Raw genomic sequence first — 6,875 nt, 5'->3', positions numbered from 1 at the left:
TTCATGAAGTTAACTAGTGCCTTAAATTAGATAGAAAATTCCCTATAGCTTTTTGCCTTGGAAAAACTCTCCTTATGATCCCTGTTAATAAAGGCCCTAGATCCTGCTATGTTTAAAGTCAAAAGCAAAACTCATTAACTTCAGTAGGATGAGATCTGCTGGTGCTGCCTTACTGTACAGCAAATATTTACCCCATCATCATGCTGTCCAGGGGACTTCACCATGGAGTGACTGCAGACAATGCAAGATACTGGAAATGTCCAAAAACGGTCTTCAGTGGAGACTGGAGAGGGAAGATTTTGTATAGGCTGACAGCAGCTAATTTTGCTTCTAGCTGCAGGATGCCCTGTAGCACTAATACTACAGCACATTGCAACCTCCAAAGCTTTTAAAATGGCATCAACTTTCTAAAAAGAAATGCACTGAGTTGTATGAAACGGCAACCTGTGGCATATCCAGTGTTTGTAAGCATCAGCGGCGATTGCTGCTCTGCCTGAAAGACCTGTCAGTACGAAGCACTGGCCTAGCACTTGCCACGTTGTGGTTATGCTAAGACGGAGCAGCCTCTGCTGCCGCAGAAGCGTGGTGCAGCACTGGAGACAGGGGCCTCCTTTAGCTGAACAGTGCTCTCAGTTAGGGCAGATCCTTGCCCCATGCAAGGCCGACTGCAGGGGATTCCTAACCAGCCAGGGGCGAGGGGCAGAGTCCTCTATTGAGAACAGAGAGTCACATTAAAGCTACCCCGTGGTTGATGCTGCAGGAGCTATGGGGCCATCTCCAAGCATGAAGTGCTTTGGGCCAGTACCTGCTGGGCAGACTCCCATCTGCCCAGCCCCCTCCTCACTGAAGCAGTTGAAGCCTTTGGAGAGAAATGCTCTATGGAAAGCAGAGGCTGCAGAACCTAAGAAACTTGTTATATGCTGCTCCCCCCAGCCCTGTGTAACCAAGTCACACTGGCGATCTGCATCTAGGACTTTCCAAGCCTTACGTGAGGTCCAAGAGCTGGCCCCACACATATTCCTTATTCAGTATATGATGCAGATTAACATAAACTGAATTAGAGGGACACCCTTGTGTCATGTTCACAGTAAAAGGTGCAGACAGAAAGGCTTATTCTCTAGATATCCCAGGTGCTTTCCATGTACATAAAGCCTGGGTAGCTTTGTTAGATGAGAAATTGCTTTGTGACAATCAGGGAGAGAGATTTGCATTGCTCAGCAAGTTGTTTTCTACTTGTTTGATTTGTTGTTTTTTTTTCTTTCCAAGATGCTGTAAAAAAACAGTTATGTAAATCTTTTTGATCAGTTTATTCTGAGTTCACAAACAGCTTGTGAAGATAAATCTTAATAATGGGCAGTGCTAGTAGCCTAGTCTAAACCCTTGGACCTTAGTAATTACATTACTGAGCACGATGGAGTTCACTTTTTTTTTTTTACCAAGAATCAGCTCTTTCCATATCTGACTGGAGAAGCTGCTTTGTAGCCAAGCAGAGGAAGCAAGACTGAACATTACCACTAGATGTCAGTCAAATGAAAGATAAAAAATGAGGCTGCTTCTATATTTGAAATTTAGGTCATTCTGAGACTGATTTATCTTCAGCATTAAAATACTTAATATGTAAACTACATGTATTCATCAATAAACATGTATGTGATTTGGATAAAACATTTAAAAACTAGTCTTCATTGGGTGGGAAACATAAAGCACAAATGAAATTCATGTTTCATGTTGTTCATCTGGTTACGTACTAGTCAGTTATGTAGCCTGAAGAGAAAAACAACCCCCCCACAAAAGAACCCAGAGGCTTTTAAGAGACTGGTCTGACTTAAATGAAACTATCAAAGTCTGAAGGATTTCAGTATACTGCTGTTTAGCCCCTGGTCGCTCCTCAGATCATTACACTTGCCCTCTGGGCTCTGCTCAGAGGGCAGGGGCTTGCTCAGATTTGCTCCAGGTCCAATCCAATAAAAAGAACTACTGGATCTGGTCAGGTTATTAGCAATATCCTGTCCGTGCCATGCTGCAGTTTGGTCACACTGGGAAATGAGGTTTCTAATACTGGGCAGGAGAGTTCACTGAAGTACAGAAAATGAATCCTACTGAGTCTGCTGGGTTCTGCAGCCAGTGCTCAGACAGCGTCTGCTTGCCTTGATGACGATATAACAAAGCGAGAACGGGCATCAGTTTAATTCCAGGTTTAAATCCAGGTTTAATTCCAGGTTCTTGCTAAAAGTTCCAGCAGTGTCTTTGTCAGGCCTTGCCTATGTAATATTTCAGGGGAATCTCCCAGCATCACTAAATTGTGTTAATGAAGCACAGTGGTGCTCAATCTCTGGTCCATAGGGCTGTGTCATCTGGCCTGCAGGGCTCCCTATGAGTTCAGAAATCTGGCAGTAGAGGAGCAGTGGCATCATTACATGCTGTCGTTTCCAGAACTACAGCAAGTAAAGCTGCCATCAGTCCCCTGCCACCAAGCTTGGGAGCCTTGCAAGCCAGATGACGTGGCCCCACGTGCCAGATCGTGCTGGCATCCAGATCACTCCACTTCCAGATCCAGCACACAGGGTGGCTCTGTGGCCAGATCCAGCATGCTGGGTCAAGCCAACACCAGATTGCACCTACACACCGACCCCATGCTGGATCTGGCCTGCGGATTGACCCTGCCCATGTGATCCTCCCAGTGGACTGGCCCCACACCACTTATCTGGCCTGTGGAGCCAGAAGGTTGACTATCAGGGTGTAGCAGCATCTATGCTAGCAACAGTTGGACTGTTTTGGGAGACTTTTCTGTAATTCCCAGTGGGAGACACTGTCTGGCCTTATCTGTTATTTGTCCAGTTATTTCCAATCTTGAACTCATGTTCAGCGTATAGTGTCTAGCAACATCAGGAGCCTCTGGTAGACCACTGCCTGCAGGTTAACAGCCTGACAATGGGCCATCCTCTGATAGGGAAGTTGAAGTTTACAGCAGATCTGTTCACGTGCTTGGCGGCTTAGCTAAGGAACGTTCCCCTCCATTCTGAGAGGTGGCAGAGAAAACCCAGTCCGACTCCAAACTGGAAACATTTCTAAACCCGGCACATTTTTTCCCTTTCATGGTTATATGGCAACACCTGGTGTTTGTAATCTATTTTATTTCTTAATAGGCAGCTTCTTCTCTTTACACACCAATTCTGACAGGTTCTGTGTATACATTATTTCTATGGGAATTTTCTCCTGTGTATTAAAAAACTGTCTAAGTGTTCCTTCTGATGGAAAAATGCAAATATTTTGCCTGTTTTCATGCAAACCAAAGGATAAAATGTTTCTTAGTGAGCTTTTCCTTTTTTATATATTTTTGCTCTGTACAAGACACTGAAATGTGTGCAAGTTTGGAACTACAGGTCATTGATGTTAATGCTAAACCTGGCAAGGTTGGAATCACTCCATAGCAAGAGGTTTATTTGGCATGTGCCATAGAGAATTATCCAAATCGTTACTCATATGTTTTTAAGTCTGTTGCCATGATGATCTGCTATTAATAAGGCTGTATGTTTGTTATGACTTCCCTGAAAAGAAACCCAGCACTTTGAGTTGCTTCCTTTCCCTTTCCTTCTGCCTAGAGTTGTAGGACCAAATTTTCAGCAGATGTAAACTTGCTCAGCTTTATTGAATCCAACAAAACTGAGCCAGTTTTACATCTCCAGAGGATTTGGTTCATGATGTGTATTACCTCGTCTGCTTGTGGCTGAGACAGGCTGCTTGAGCTTCTACAAACGTGGCCCCGGTTTCACAGTCAAATCTATGTAAGCGGATCCTCAAACGTAGCAGTCCAGATGCACCTGCAGGATTGGGCCCTGAGTGCTCCCTGCAAGTTATGTAGGGGGGAACAGGTTTTTCAGTCACTAGGTAAAACCACTAAATCATTTCTAATTTGTTTGCAGTAAAATATAAGGCATAGCCTCCACAGGCCCTGTAGCAAACAACTTCATTAAAATACTGTGGGTCCCAGATTTATTCCCATTTTCTTGTCGTGACAAACAGCCAGCCTTATTCAGCATAACTGTGTATGTATTCTGTTAGCAAGAAAATTCAATAAACAGAATTGTATTTCTAAAGTAGTATATGCTTGATAGATTAATTTAATGCTGCCCTCTAGGGGGTAACTTTGATAATAGCACATATCTTTTGCAGGAGGGTGAATTCTGGAACATGAACCCTGGGGAGCAGGTGGATGTGTTCTTGCATAGTTCTATGGTCTAAAATACCTTTAAAATAATTGCGTGTATATAAAATAATAGCCTGCTTCATGCATTAGCATTTTTTTGCTGTATGGTGTTCCCCACGTCAGGAAACATACAACAAGCCTCTTGATTTTTCTAATGTCACTCTCATTCCCACAATTAATTTGCTGTACTTCATAGATATAAAAAAATGTGCAGAAGATGTCAGCCAAGCTTCCATTGTTAAAACTATAAAGAAAAATCTCCAAAATATTTCTTCTGTTGGCAAAGGCATTATCTGGACCAAGCCAAATATCTAAGTGATTAGGATTAAAAACTATAGACCAAAATACCTGCTCTAAAAATCTTCTCAGCTTTTTGTAATAGCTGTGGTCCAATTCTGCTCACTGGAGTTGTTCTAAATCCACATCAGCACAGCTAAGACTAGAATATACCTATGTATTTTAACACCTGTGCATATGAGAATAGAGTATAGCCTCAATATTGCTTTATCTCACAGTGTGAACGTGATTTTTTTTTTTTTTTTTTTACTTAAAATGCAAAAATCGAGAACTCTTGGTTGAGAGATGATACCTTTTATTAGAGCAACTGAGAAATTGCAAAAAAAAAAAAATCTTTTTCCACAAGCTTTTGGGTTCACACACCCTTCATCAGGCTCAGGGGAAGTTAAAGATGGTAAAAAGTCCCCGTATGTAGGAACTTCATTTTTACATAAAGGAAGCTGAAGCTGTTTTTACTTGAGTATTTTTACCCATCACTGACAAAAAGCAGTCACTTTATAATTAAATACTGGTAATCGTTGGTGTGTTCAACACATAGAACTACCCGCTAGCAAGGAAAATTGTCACAAAGGTAATTATTTTCACAGATTTTAAACTGCCCAGGTTGCTTGAATGTGGACAGTGACCACATATGTGGCACTTTGTCTTGGAAGTCACCATCTCTGGCAGCACTATTCATCAGCCTTTACATAGGAAAGGGGGTTTTGAACAGTTTTTGTCATGGTGATGAAAAATAAGCATTCCTCTAAGACCACAGAAAATGAAAAAGGAAAAACAACTAGTCACTTCACTCCTGCCCCACACCCAGCCTTGTAAATCCCAGGCATAAATCTAAATCCAGATTAAATACTTTGGCAACTGTAGTTTCATCTTCTCTCCTTGACAGCCTCTTGCAAACCAAAGTAAACCACTTTTCCAAACATACAGTCTCCCCCTTTCTTGCTCATAGGTTATGATTTTTAGGCCCCTGCCATATTTTACACTTAAAATGTGATTAACTGGTTAATCTCATTTTAAAGTGTAACCCAGTAACATGTCCAGGCGATTAATGACGCAATAAAATAAAAAATGTAATACTGTAGTGGCTGATTTCTATCGCCCCTTAAACTGAACATGCAGCAGGGTGGACCACGCTGGGCTCAGCTGATGGATGGCACTTAGATATCAGCGTTCCCGTGCAGTGGAGAAGCCTGGGATTGTGATCAGAATCCCAGGCTCTCCCTGCATTAGCAAATCAGGCATCATTGGGATCTGACCCCCAATCCCAAAATCACACATCCTGCCATGCGCGTGGCTAAATGCTTTGTGCTAAATACTGATAATTACATATAGTTTTAAAAGTCAAGAATATGAACCTCAGGTTATTACACTTTATTTTGATTTCAGAAAGCACTATTGGTTTGTATAATCAGATACAGATTATTTCAGTTAAACAAGTTTATTTGGGGACCCAGTTTGTATAGTACCAAGTACCCAGTGAAGTTCAGAGTGAGGCCCATGCCTGCTCACTAAAAAGAGAGTTGGATAAGACCCTTAGTTAATGCATTCTGGTTTATAAGTTTACTTGGGTAGAGTGCAACGCTGTAGAAAGTCTCCAATAATTTAGTTTTATCGTACACTGTTGGCTTTTTTCCTTCATTTATCTTTGATTTTCTTTTTGAATATAAAAAACAGTAAAAGATGTATTTAGTCTAAGTGTGTGGATGGAAAGGTCGTTTAGCACAAAATAAAGTCTCAAAACAAAGCTGACAATCCAAATACTGTAAACAAGACTACTTCCTGTCTGTTGTACCATGCACTATTATTTTGGGTGAATATATCTTTTAAAACTGGCATTCGCTATTTCTGAACAGGTCTAGGAGTTATAATTAATTGTATGAAATCTAAGGGAAAGTCTAATTACTTATGCAGTGCTTCAGAGAATGTAAATGATATGTGCATTAATGACCCTGGTTTGTTTATAATTATGCTGGTAGGGCCTAATCCTATGAACTATTCTATAAGCGTTCCTTATTTATGGAAGTGAATCGGATTAATTTCAGCAGGATTGCCGTACCTACACGAGGAAATGTTTGTGATTTGGGCCTCTAAATAGTTCCTTTTTAATGTATTTATATGTTATCTTCAATAACGCTCTTAATATATCACAGGTGTAGGTTCTAGCCATGTTGATCTAAGGACACAGGCAGATGAGATTCTTTGGGTAAATCTGATACATTTTATTAGACCAACTCAAATAGTTGGAAAAATTCTTCTTGTAAGAATATTTCCAACTATTTGAGTTGGTCTAATAAAATGTATCAGATTTACCCAAAAAACTTTGTCTGCTCTTAATATATTGCTTTTTTTTTTTTTTTTTTTAAACAAAGTA

The sequence above is a fragment of the Crocodylus porosus genome, unplaced genomic scaffold (genome assembly GCF_001723895.1).
Source record: "Crocodylus porosus isolate Cpor-Errol unplaced genomic scaffold, CroPor_comp1, whole genome shotgun sequence".
Lineage (NCBI taxonomy): Eukaryota > Metazoa > Chordata > Crocodylia > Crocodylidae > Crocodylus > Crocodylus porosus.
The sequence above is the reverse complement of the archived record's forward strand: the minus strand, read 5'-3'. Positions refer to the sequence as shown.